The 14,232-nt window shown below is 36.4% G+C and overlaps 2 protein-coding genes across 6 annotated transcripts in view; both read left to right on the plus strand.

Moving 5' to 3' along the window:
• LOC113106392 (RAS guanyl-releasing protein 2) overlaps positions 1-1,553 on the plus strand; it is a 43,886-nt gene extending 42,333 nt beyond the window's left edge. The window contains exon 17 of one of the 2 annotated variants that reach the window (XM_026268267.1): positions 232-1,553. The gene's annotated coding sequence lies outside the window, so the exon portion shown is untranslated. Of the gene's footprint in view, positions 1-194 lie in introns of both variants that reach the window. The other variant, XM_026268266.1, reaches the window with a different exon arrangement.
• Positions 1,554-7,478: 5,925 nt separating this feature from the next.
• sipa1 (signal-induced proliferation-associated 1) overlaps positions 7,479-14,232 on the plus strand; it is a 47,303-nt gene continuing 40,549 nt past the window's right edge. For 3 of the 4 annotated variants that reach the window (XR_003292479.1, XM_026268276.1, XM_026268273.1), the window contains exons 1-2: positions 7,479-7,705; positions 7,868-8,175. The gene's annotated coding sequence lies outside the window, so the exon portion shown is untranslated. The remainder of the gene's footprint in view (positions 7,706-7,867; positions 8,176-14,232) is intronic. The other variant, XM_026268274.1, reaches the window with a different exon arrangement.

Here is a 14,232-nt window from a genome sequence, read left to right on the forward strand (position 1 = left end):
TTTACACTTGAAGTGCATTAAGCACAAAATTAGTTGTTCCAGTTTAGCAGACTTTAAGTATACCAGTTTAGTATACTAAGAGTACAGTTGCAGGACATTTTATTAAGTGCATAAATATGAAAATCTATTTATGATATACTTGGCATGAAACAAATGTATTTCAAATGCATTTAAGTATATTTATTTTTCACTAGGGTGTACAGATGTTTGTCTGACTTCACGAATGGTCGAATGGTCTTGTGTAGAGCACAACAGTGTTGAAGGAAACAAGATGTGGAGTTGGGCTGAACTGTGGGATGGGACATGGACATGCTGCTGTCTGCTGGACTGAAGCTGCAACTGATCAACTGCCTCTTCCCTGATCAACTCTGAATGTACTACCAAAAATCTCCAGCATATTTGTAGGATTTATCATTATGGTGTACTTCACTGTAGTAATTAGATATTTTTGTGAATGCAACTGAACTGGAGCTTAATGTCACCAAAGCAGTTGTGGCTGAATTTCATTGTAAACAGAACAGGTGTGTTTGCATCTGAAATATTATGCAATCATTTGTAATGTTGTTTAAACTTTGAATTTATTGAATAAATCAAAATGGGGAAAAAAAAAATCCCAAACTTTTTGTTTTTACCAAATGAATGTATCTTGAAAGAGTTAACTGCAATAAAAGAAGCAGTTGATATTTTAGGTATAACTGATGCATCTGTGTTGAATGCTGTGAAAAAAAGATCTGTATTTAAAAAGAAAGATTATTAGAATTATATAGAATTAAAAGGTCCTCCTTCCACACCACAAATATTATGTGTGAACAAGATTTTGAAATGAAACAATGCATTTCTGTAAAGCTATTCACACCATGACCAAACATTCGCCCTTCAAAGTTTGTTTGTTCTTGTTTTTTTTCCATCTGGTGAAGGAGTACGTTGGAAAATAAGATATCAGCTTATGGTCACATGTCCAGAAGCTTTTCCAGCCACATATCTAAGCATTTAACACTAATTGATGATGAATCTAGTTAATAGAAACGGTCAGGCACTCATGATGCCTCCATCCATTTCCAATAGAACATTTTATTTTAAAGTTATTGAAATAAAAACATGAATGGGAAAATGGCATCTTTTGGCATCTTGGATTTTTGTTGAGGAATTAATTCTAATTTTAACGATTATAAGTAGTTCTTATGGCTCTGTGTTCAAAAGACGTTAAACATCCCTTTAAAATAAATCTGGCTCTGTTGTTGTGAGATGCAAAAAACATCATCTGTTTCACAACACTAGGCTCATGTTTTCAATCTGAGAATATCCCTGTTCTTTCTCTTTTTAATGCACTGTATGTTTTAGCATTAGCTGTTAAGATGTGATTTACAAAATTCTTCCATTGATCTGAGAAACTGTTGATATTAGTCTGGGAAGTCTGACTCTTATGTTAGTTGGGCATGTAACAGGTTTTGTATGCATATTAACTGATATGTTGTTTTCATATATCCTGTGCTGTTTGTTGAATGTTTTGTTTTATATGTACAGTGATTTGTCATTAATTAAAAGAGAAAGGAAATGTGCAGGTCTGTAGGATTCTTTTCAGTTACAATAAATATTGATATATATATATATATATTTAAAAAATATATATGAGAGACTATGGGCATGATTTTAAAAAAATAGATGCATTTCTACTGCAATCAGAATCTAGCTTTAAATAATTGACAGCCTTCGTAGGCCATATAGTTGAACCACTACGATTTACTTAAGTTGTAGCGCCCCCTACTGTTAGAAATGGATGAACGTGCCCATATAATTGATTTTTGAACATTACCTTTCATGCAATGTAAAAGCAAGCTCTAAGTGAATGAAATCATCCTGCAAAGTTTAAAATCTGAAAGTGCACCCTGTATTAAGTCATTGTTCCTCAAAAGAAAGAGTCGACTCTGAATCAGTGAAACCAATATAAACCATTAACTTCAACAAATAAATACAACATTGGATGACATTATGGATACAAAAATGAAATAGGAAGACAAAGATAATAATAGAAATAAGAATACATGAGATAAAACATATAAATACAGAGATAGTAAATCAAAATGACATAACATTCAGCAGATCTTTATACGGTTTCAGAAATTTGACACTTTTTAAAGTATTAATATTTTCCAGTGTTATAATTAAGTAGTTCAAGTCACCAAGAAAATGATATAGTTTTGGGAATGTTGGGGAAAAAAACGTACATTTATGAATATATCCCAATAAAATAAAAACATTTCCTATATATTTAATGTTATGTTTACAATGAGAAAAATATTTTTTTTTAATTAAAGTTAAATAAAGCAGCACAAGGCACATGGCAGATAGAGTGCAAATCAATGAAGTGAACAACAGTGAAGATAAAAGATTTTAAGTGAAAAAAAAGAAGCTTATTAAGTCTGATTAAAGTGAAAGTGGTGCTTGGGCCAGAAGAGGGATGGATAGGGCAAGTTCGGGAGTGAGTTCAGCTTCCTGACAGCTTGGTGGATGAAGCTGTCCTTCAGTCTGCTGGTCCTGGCCAGAGGGCTTTGCGGGTGAGACTTGTTCCATAAATGAGCTGGAGGGAGGGAAGAGAGACACCAATGATTTTCTCAGCTGCTCTCACTATGCGTTGCAGAGTCTTTCGGCAGGACGTGTTGCAGGCACAATACCACACAGTGATGCAGCACGACAGCATGCTCTTGATGGTCCCTCTCTAGAAGGTGTACATGATGGGGGGCGGGGCTCTGGCTCTCCTCAGTTTGCGGAGGAAGTAGAGACGCTGTTGTGATTTCTTGGCCAGTGCTGCGGTGTTTTCAGTCCAGGAGGTCCTTAGTGATGTACACACCCAGGAACTTGGTGCTGCTCACTCTCTCCACAGTCGCACCGTTGATGGTCAGAGGAACGTGCTAGTGTATGCTCTCCTGAAGTCTACAACAATCTCTTTTGTCTTCTCCACATTCAGAGAGAGATTGTTGTCACTGCACCACCCGGCCAGGCGGCTCACCTCGCTCCTGTAGTTTATCTCATCTTTGTTGCTAATGAGACCCACCACAGTCATGTCATCCGCAAACTTAATAAAGAGGTTGGATTTGTATGATGGTGTGCAGTCCTGGGTCAACAGAGTGAAGAGGAGGGGGCTCAACACACATCCTTGGGGGGCCCCAGTGTTCAGTGTGATGGTGCTGGATGTGTTGCTGCCAACCCGTACTGCCTGAGGTCTTCCAGTCAGAAAGTCCAACAGCCAGTTGCACACCACAGATCCTGAAAAAACAGCAACAAAAATATAGTGACAGAAATGTCAGAAATAGCGTATGGGTCTGTCACGTGATTAAGGAACGACTCAACCCGAAAAAGAGACTCAAAAGTCTGAGTCGGTAAAATTATCCAAACTTCCCATCACTGATACAAACGGTCCACTCCTATACTTATGAATGGGAGATAGTCCTGCTTTCTAAATGTAAGAACCAATCACTGATTGGTAACGTCATTGTAGCGGCCGTTAGAACTTCCGGTTCCCATAGAAACTTGACCCAGACAGCAAGCAGTTTTGGCCCAGGTCCAGCCCACATCTGGCCAACACTATATTGCTGTCTGGAAAGGCTAGCAGCCGCATGCGTGTTAGTGTTCATGGCTGGTTTAGCATGAAAAATAAGCTTTTTAAATGCTATTTGAACATAAGACGTTTTCTTTTCAGTTAATTTAAGATATTTTTGCTGATTTGAAATATGGAATTTCATTTGCGAGTTCATTGAGCCGTTTTTGAGATTTCAGGATTCCCCAATTCAGTTAAACAGGACTTGGTTTTGTATTAGCTCTCCCGGAGTCCGGAGGCGTTGCAAATACAACGTTAGCTGGAGAGTGAACAGCCTTTTCTTTGAAAGGGACTTTGATGGTGATCTATAAACAATGTGGCTGTATAATTAAAGAGTTAAGCGAGGTCTATTAATGCCTATTTCACTGCATGGTGGAATACTTGCCTTTTCTTGTTGCGATCAGTGTCCATGGTTTTGATCACGTCATCCACATTCAGCTTTTCAAGCATGTCTCCACAACAAACTTTCAAAAGTGTCAGGAAACATACTCATTCACCATTAGGCCAGTAAACTAGCTAGTTATGTTTTCTTATTAGAATATTTTAGCATAAAATAGTGACCCGCATGAAAAAAAAACTACAGTAATTTATAGAAAATGGCCTACTATGCACCTTTTCCCTTAACGTGGAAGTAAGCCTATGGGTGAGACTTCCATTTCATTTTATTCCATTTCATTAGGTAAATAACAAGAATAACAATGTGCAGTAAACGGTAAAACTGTTTGCACTACAAACCAGTGTGTTCTAAATTAAGATAACAGATTAAAATAATGATAGGACGTCAATGATAAGACAAATCAATTATCAATATCAAGCAGCAAAATTAACTGTTTTGTACAGCTAAAAATAGCTGGACGCAAATGAGACCGGAAGCTAGACCCATAGAATTTACAAATGGAGGTGACCATTTTTATAGTGTTTTTAAACCATACTAAAATACTTGAATTAAATTGTTGTGGTAATTCTATAGTTGCTGTGTTAACATAACAAATTTAGCAATATAAACAAATGACTTTACCCAATACTGCACTACTACACAATTTTTCTTCAACTTTAGGGTATATTATATAGTAGTATACTGTAAAAACTATTTTTAGCTTTCAATAACAACGTAGCTCATCTGCTTCAAGGTTAAACGTGTTGTGTGTTCAGAGTCATAACTTGACTGTAACGAGTGGTTATTTGAGTTACTGTTGCTTTCTATCATCTCTAACCAGTCCACACAACTGCTGCTCACTGGGGTTTTTTCTTCTCTTTTCCTGACAATTCTTAGTAAACCCTAGAGACGGTTGTGCGTGAAAATCCCAGTAGATCAGCAGTTTTTGAAATACTCAGACCAGCCCGTCTGGCACCAACAACCATTCCACGTTCAAAGTCACTTAAACCCCCTTTCTTTCCCCATTCTGATGCTTGGTTTGAACTTCAGCAAGCCGTCTTCACCACATCTAGATGCCTAAATTTTCTGAGGCCTATATCCTCCCTCAACACGATAGGCTATATGTACAAATTATGTTGTAGTTGTGTTTAAAGGGGTCAGATGATGCTTTTCTAAAGATCAGTATATTGCGTATTTGGTGTAACAGAATGTGTTGACATGCTTTAATATTCAAAAAACATTATTTTTCAAATACTGTAGATTACTGTAGGTCCTCTATGCCCCGCCTCTCTCAAATGCATTGTTTTCTATAAAGCCCCTCCTTCTGACAAGCACAGTCTGCTCTGATTGGCCAACTGACCCAGTGCATTGTGATTGGCAAAAGGTGAACAGGGTCATGTGACAGACACAGAGATGAAGCTCGTATGTGTTTGCAGTACACAAGCCACGGACGGTTAAGACAGCTGTCTCCACTGTGTTACCCTCTTACATAAAGTTTTTATTTTATTCTCATTATAATTATTATTTTATTTTTGATGTCTTAATGATATTGGCTCTGATAAAATTATAAATGATAATAATCATTCATCAATTATATTTTCATTGCAATCATTCAGCATGTAGACAGTTTTGTGGGATGAATGCTATAAGAGTCAAAGTTGGTTTGTTTGTTTGTTTATTTCGTAGTTTTTCACCATCTCACAGTTTCTTGAGATATGGTTGAATGTTGTTTTTGAGATGGGAAATAGCATAATGGCATACAATAGAGATCATTCACTTGGTGAACCATTGTTTTGTTTTTTTGTTTTTCTCACGGTGTGCTTTGGATCATTGATCAGGCGTTTCATGGCAAAGGCAGTCAGGTGTTGATTTAATATATGTTGTATTTGTATCCTAACAAGCTGTCCAGAGCCTTTTGGAAGAAAAAACAGCCATACAACATCAAAGAAACACCATACTTCGCCAAGAGGATGAAGTACTTCTGCATGACTGTCCTTCTGTTTACACCAAACCACCCTCTTGTAGTTTTTATTTTTTATATAGTATAACAAACCTCACCAGGGCCACTACTAAGTGTCTGTTCTGGAAATTGTGTTTATAAAATGTATTAATAATACTGTAAAAAATGATACAGAACGTTAAATTGGGGATTTGGTTTATTCATGAGAATAGAGCAGAATGAAAATAGAAGAAAATAAAGAATAACAAAGAGCTGCCTTTTTATAAACCCTTAAAAAGTGACTAAATCTGCAGTTACGATGCATTAGGGACACTAGTATCTTACAATCATGCACTTGTAATCTGCAAGATTCCAACAGTACCAACAATGTCCACTAGATGACCATATAATCATTGAAAAACCCAGGTAAATATACAGATATCAGTCCCCTTTTTTATTTGGTTAATTATTTTTGTTTATTATCTCTGCGGCCTGAAGCCACATCCACAGCAAAGGTTAAACAAATCACGAAAGAAACCTTGTGAGAAACCAGTATCACCTATCTGTGAAACCATCTTACTCTTGTGAAGTATAAAATTAACGTGTCTCTCACTATAAAACTACCTGACGTAGAATTTAGAGAAAAGCCTTTACAATTCCAGATTACAACTTAACTAGTTCCAGAAATGTTTTTTTGTAGTAAAAAAAAAAAAAAAAAAAAAAAAAATTAAAGTAAAAATGCACAAAGTTTCCTGTGAGGGTTAGGTGTAGGGTTTGTGTAGGGCCATAGAATATACAGTTTGTACAGTATAAAAACCATTACGCCTATGGGATGAACACACTTTTCACAAAAACAAACGTCTGTGTGTGTGTGTGTGTGTGTTTGTGTGTGTGTGTGTATGTGTGTGTGTGTGGAGCACATCGACCAACCCCCCAAATCACTCCTCCCCTGCATCCGTGGTGTTGGGTTAGTATCAGGGAGGGTCACCCCACATTCTGCTGCCAGATGGTCAGATGATACTGAATCTAGAGGAGAGCCGCTCCAAATCCTAGTCGTGACTGTGTATGTGTGTGCTGACATGAGTCAGGAGTGTTTGTGCTTATTCACACACAGATAATGCACATGCATCCACACACACGTTCTCAATCGTGCAAGCACAAAAATGCTGAGAATTGGAAAAAAAAATAAAAATGAAAGGAACTGAAGGTTCCATTTAGAATCTTTAACAATCCATGGAATATTTCCATTCCAGGTGAAAAAAAGATTCTTTAAATGATAAATTTCAAAATTCTTAAATTTTGTTTCGCCCTAAGAAAACCAAAATGGCATTCGCTTGAAACCCCTTTTTGGGCCCTTATTTCTAGTCCATACGAATCTAGTCTCTCTACTCATCCATATATTAGTTTAGAAACAGGATTACTGTAGCTACAGTGAGGAGGAGGCTGAGGAGCCAGAGGGCAAGAGACATCCAAGCCAGCGGGTGAAGGAGAGAAAAGACAGAAAGACAGGAGGGGGTGGAGAGCAGTAGCGCATGCGGGGCGGAGGAAGGGGCCGGCTTTAGTTTAAAGTGAATGGGTATTAAAGACGGCATGCTAGAGGGGCAGAAAAAGACGGAGAGCAGCTCAACATGTCCCTGTGAGAACAGCACAGTGTGAGCTTCTTACAGCAAGCTGTCAACGGAGGATTACATTTCTGTATTGGGGGAAGCAAAAAGCGTGCAGAGAGATCACAACAATGCTGGCATGAGGAGAAGAGCCGAGGACATTTGTGAGGAGCTGAGATGAAATCTGGAAGGTGAGATGAATGGTTTTTTGACCCAAGCTTGTCTATACCACCCACTTTGCTGTACACCATAAAAAATTTTTTTCGAAGATTACTGGAATACTATTTCAGTGTATAATTCAGTGCCAAGTGTGAAACTGAGCAGTGTGTAAATTAAGATTGTTTCTACTCAAGGCACAAGCAAATTCTGTGATTGCATGTGCAGTTTGTGGAGGACACAAGCAACGGAGAGGCAGAGAAGAGGATGTGTCAACACAGTAAAGGGAAACACATTGTGAAGCAGAGGAAGTGATGTCTGAGGTTGAAACCATGCTCTGCTAGCTTCACACGTCTGCACGTCATCGCTGGCTGGGACACACACACACACACACACACACACATACCGAGCCCCGCAGACCTTTGCTGAGGATGTGCACTAGATGAAGACAGACAGAGGACATGGAGAGGAAGGATATGAGTGAAGAAGAAAACATTTAAAAAGGGTAAGGATTTCTTTCACGTTTTATGGAATGTGTGTAGATTCATGAACACGAGGATGGTGAAGTTGGCACAGATGATTTGCAGTGAAGTTATTTCCGCTAGCGCTGCTGCTTCTGCTGCTGGTGTTCAAGGTGGAGAGGAAAATCAAGATGCACTGTAGAGCCTCCATCAATCTCTCTCTCTCGTTTAGGATGGGGGAAGGGTTGCTCTCCGGGCTCTGGGATACGTTGGTAATAGATGAATAGATAAGAGAGAGAGAGTGGAATAAGAACAGGAAGAGCAGATATATCTGTGAGCATGCACAATAAAGGGTACGACTGCATGGCTTTTGACGGCAGCTCTTGACCCTGTGAAACTGACGTTAATGTGCGTGACTGCACAGCGCTGTCTTGCACCTTGACGCATTTGTTCGGCCGTGGTGTGATGATGTCTTTTCTCATCCTCTCAGTGACACATGCGCTTGTCGGGTTCATTTGATTGGTTTTGGCCTGAGGTGTGACTCTGGTGAAAATCATTTCTCATAAACAATCTATGAGAGGCTGAACCTGCTTCAGATATATATCAGAGTATATTAGGACACACTCGACAACTGCACCCTCCTAAAAAAAGGATAGAAGTACCATTTTGCTTTTTTTAAGAAGAGAAATTATTTATATATATATATTAAATGCAAATTTTGACCCACTTAAGTACATCTTTATGTGCAGATTCATTGATTATAGATATTCATAGAACACATTTACAGATGCAAACACAATTTATTTATTTATTTTTTGTACGTTTGGGAAGATGCTAAAGCAAACAGACATGCTGACCGCATCTAAAATGAAGAAAGTGTTATGTACAAATATAGAAATGTTAAATATTTATTAATCATTTATATCATGTAGACTTTTAAATGTTTACTGTTTTATAGATATACAGTATTTATATACATCTTTTAACCATATCACCAAACCTAAACAGAAGCACTTAGATAATAATAATTGTTAAAAAAGTACTGTCACATTAATTTAAGTTACAGTGTACCATCATGTAGATCCATAAACCAAACCCTATAACAATTTCATGAATTATACAGTGTACAGAGGAGACTTCCTTGAATGAATGAATGATTTGGATGAATACATTCAGTATTTTTTTCTCTTATTCCACTTATCTTCCTCTGACCTGCTCTAACATGCAAGCAAAGCTAAATATAGAGAGCAATGTTAAAATGGCACACTTAAATATGAAATGCTTCGACCCAAATGATGGGAAGCTGTGTTGATGTAGATGTGTGTCCTGAAGCTCTATATACCTTAAGAGCTAGAGACAGATCCCATTATCACTAGATAGGCCACAAAAATATCCTACACCGTCTGGACAACATGATCTTATGAGTATTGGTATGCATTTAGCATAAAATGTGATTCTGCCAAGCATACATTTATTTACATTTACATTAAAATGCACACTATTGACTATTGTGTGTTTGATTGAAATTTTAACACTAGTTTTCACAGTTGCAGTGTAAACTCTTATATGATTATTTTGGTGTCAAAGAATGAGCATATCAAGTGTTCGATTAGCTGTTTGTGTGAGTCTTGCAATTGGCTTGTGATATATCTTTGAAATGTTACAGTATTTGGTGACGGTATGTTATGTGATGGTAGACATCACAATAAATGATAAATGGACGATGAACCGTTAGAGCAGTGTGACTTTTCGTCTGTGGAAGATCTTAAATGAACGCTCTCACACACAACTGTGGGCTCTCGCACACAAAGAGGACGTTTGTGCATCGTTTCTGTTTAATTCTGTCTGGCCATCTGACAGTTGCTTGATTGTTTGAGTTACGGTTCGGTCTGATAAGAGCCCTTTCAATAGTCTCCAGACATTTAAATACTGGCTGGTTTGATTGGACGGATGGGAGGGGCTTATTTTACAGTAAAAAACAAACAAACAAATGTAGTGCATCGAAGCTAATTTCAAAATGCATTTATTATAAATCTTCTTTTCTTCATCTGATCAAACTGGTTGGTTTTAGTATGTTTGGGCTGTTATTTCCTAAAGGTTCTCATGTGCATGTGCAGTTTATCAAATAGCATGCAAACTTAGTGGCCATATGTGTGATTTAAAAATATGTACGCAAACCGAACCATGTGCTAATAGACACAACGATATTTAAGGAGGCTGGTATTTGTATGTATATGCCACTTACATGCAGTAAAGGATACGAGGGAGACCTTTCAGCACAATCTCATAGTTATTCATAACTGTTTTACTTATTTGTTTTCATGCACTCTGGTTAATAGTTAGGGGTGACTTGCATGCTTATTTTATTTGTATCTAAAAATTGCATGCTTTCTTGTGGATCAAATCTAACAAGTTATTACAGAATCACTTCATGAAATAGTTCTAACCTCTTTTTTTTCTTCAAATGAATTACTTAAAAAAAAAATCTCTAAAAAGTTTATTTTGTGCAATCATACACATTATAACCATGCAATAACATGAGTGGCAATGGGTGAGACTAAAATGCAAGCCATGATCCCGTTGACTATTAATTACCTTTCATCATCCGGAATTTATTATTATTATTATTATTATTTTTTTTTTTTTGCTCTGGTTAAAACATTTTACATTTTGCCATAGCTTTCAAAAGCACAACCATGCTTCAATCCCACTCTCAATGACTTATATAAAGGCAAAAGAGCCAAATGGATGTAACTTAAGTAACTTTTAGCATCTTCTTAATTTCAGCCCTCTTTATTCATAGTCTTTTTTTGTTCACAGACACATTTAATGGCCAATAATATACATAATACATAATACAAATATTTAATACTGTATATATGTCAAGTCAAGTCAAGTCAAGTGGAGTTTAACCAAATGCAAGTACATAGTGAAACAAAACACCGTTTCTCCAGGACCAAAGTGCTGCATTACACAGACACAGAACTGTTAGGGACTACATAAAAATATGTAGTGCAAACATGCACAACATGTACAATGACTTCTGGGACAGACAATGGACTCTAGGAAGGTCATATCAAGCAATGGCCTAGATGATATTAATAAGCTAAAAATGTGTAAATTCACACCTGCTGCTTTATTTTCAGCAGAATGACATGCACTTTTACAGCATTTGGCCAAACAGATGCAATTTACAAAAACAACCAAAATTACAAAGATGTGTCCATACTAATATCACTAAACACACTAATACTGATCTATGTCATTTATTTAATAATTAACGATGGCCTACACTTGAGAAATGAAGGTTGCGTATTTTGAGCCAATGCTTCTATAAAGAATCTTTAACATTCATGGAATTCTTTTTCTATTCCGCAGAAGATTCCTTGTGTTGGCAAAAGCTTCTTTACAATATGAAAATGTTCTCCACGTTAAGAAAGAACTGTTCACTGAATGGTTCTTTAAAGAACCCAGAGTGGTTCTTCCATGGCAGCGCTGTTGGGAGCTTTATATGTGTTTGTATTAGTTGAAATGGGGCGAGAATGTAAAGTGGGGAAAGGCTGTGAAGCAGGCGCAGGTGCAGAGACGTCAGTATGGACAGAGTGGACAGTGTGACAGAAGTATAATGGATGTAGTGATGGAGGGAAGGCTCTTTTCTGTGAGTGTGTCTCGCTCTCTTTCATTGGAACAGTTGCTCTTCCTGCCCCTTTTGGGGAAAAAGCCCCATTTCTGTAGCTATTTCAAACATAAACGCATGCATACACATTATTGAGGACATGCTACAGACCACTGTTGTTTTTATATTAAACTAATTCCTAATTTAAAAGTTTAGCATTTGTAGAAATAAAATATTTACAATGGCAGTTTTCTAATAGACAATTGTGTTTTAAGAATGTGCTCACCCAGGATGCATTTATTTGATTAAAAATTTTGTGAAAACAGTCAAATTGTGAAATATTATTACGTTAAAGTACCTGTTTTGAAATATTTAAAATGTAATTTATTTCTGTGATCAAAGCTGTATTTTCAGCATCATTACTCCAGTCTTCAGTGTCACACGATCTTCAGAAATCATTCTTAGTGGCTTTTCACTTATTTTTAATGCTCAATTTGTAATAATCAAATTTGAAAACATGGAAACGGCAATGTATCTTTTTCAGGATTCTGGCTGGATTCTTTGAAGTTTAAAAGAACAGCATTTAAAAAAAATGTTGTAACATTATAAATGTCTTAACTATTACTTCACTGTCACATTTTAATGCATCCTTACTGGATAAAACTATTAGTTTCTTTTAATCTTTCTTACCACAGACTTTAGAATGGAAAACATTTGGGCAACATTGATAATAATCAGAAAAATGAAAACATGATCTTCAGAAATCATGAAAATATGATGATTTGCTGCTTAAGAAACGTTTTCATGATTTCTGAAGATCATGTGACACTGAAGACTGGAGGAATGATGCTGAAAATACAGCTGCACATCACAGAAATACATTACATTTTACTATATATATGGTCAGAAAACAGTACAATTTTAATAAGATTTATTGATTTATTTGACTGTATTTTTACTTATATATTACATTAAAACATTAAAAACTCCAACCTTTTGACTTGTAGTGTCTATAGGAAGTCACCTAAACCCACACATACAGTAGAAAACATCCAAACACAAAGTATAAAATGATCTTATTTGAAAGACCAAGTTTAATTCCCTTTGTGTTGTTTCGTCATGCGAGTTCCTCTTCCTCTTCACGTGTCAAACAAACACACAACTCACAAAACACCTGCCATTTCAAATGCAGATTCAACAGCTAAAAGAGTTGTTAAACTTCTCACTGTGAGGTTTGCTTGTGCCTTCTATCTGTGTCTGAACATTTTTCACATGAGAACATGCACCATTGGCCAGACTCTTTCATTTCACCCTCCAAACCAAACTGTAGACTTCCTGCTTGAGGTTTGTGCTTGTTCTAAACTTTGCATTTGAGAAGGAGTAAAAAGCGATGACCTTTTAAGCCTGTCCTGAAAATGGTGTGATGGTCTGCTTAAGATGTTTCATTTTCTCACGGACACGTTTATTTTGTCCTCCGAGCAGCCGTTTTTTGAAACTAAACTTAAAGTGGCATTTATTTTTCATTCAGTGTTCAGTGTCATATGCTAAAAATAGCGTGGCTTCGAGCACTGGGGTGACCTTGCACCAGTACCACATTAGGGGAGCCAATCATTACTTGGGTTGCTCTCTAAGCACAGAGAAATGAGACAGAGACGCAACTAATGCTCAACTTCAGGATGCTTGTGAAAACGAAGTGTGATGATTAATTGTACTGAATGTGGATTGTGATGTAGTTCAAATCTTAAAATTAGATTTTTAAAAAAAAAAAAAGCTACTTGCAGGTAGACACTTAAGTACACTTGGACGCTTAAGTACACTTTTAAAAAGTGCATTTTGCAATAACATCAAAGGAAATGTTAAAGTGCATTTTAAATAATAGTAAGCTTAATCTTTTGTGGTGTTTTAAAGAAGTACACTTTTTTTGATGTGCTAACTAACATACTTAAGCACAAGCATTTGATTATTATTTGGACTACAGTGTGATATTTTACATTATATTTACAAGTACTGAATTACACAAGTGTGTAATTACAAATATATTTAAATGTGCAGCATACATGCTTCAACAGAAAGTGCTTATCAGAACATTCAGCGGAACTTTAATCATATTTACATTCAATCTATTTTAAAAGTACATAGATGATGTACTTAAGTCGTACTTAAGTGGGTCAAAAGGTTCAGCTTATTGCATTTAATATACATTCCAACTGTAAATATCATTTAATTGCAAGTGTCCACTTAAGCGTCTTCTTATAAATGTTCATAAAAGTTTATCCTTGTTTTCATAAACCAGCTACAAAAGTTTTAATACTCAGGATATGGATGAAACTGTCCTCTTTTGACATTTGACAAGTGATAAAGTGAAATGATCGTCCTTTAAAAATACTGCCTGAAGTATTGATTTTTATTTTACTCCCCACTATATCAGTTGTTTAAAAATATCGATATGTGCTAAATAATTCACAGAGCTTTTTCAGTATAATAT

This window comes from Carassius auratus, chromosome 7 (genome assembly GCF_003368295.1).
Source record: "Carassius auratus strain Wakin chromosome 7, ASM336829v1, whole genome shotgun sequence".
Classification (NCBI taxonomy): Eukaryota; Metazoa; Chordata; class Actinopteri; order Cypriniformes; family Cyprinidae; genus Carassius; species Carassius auratus.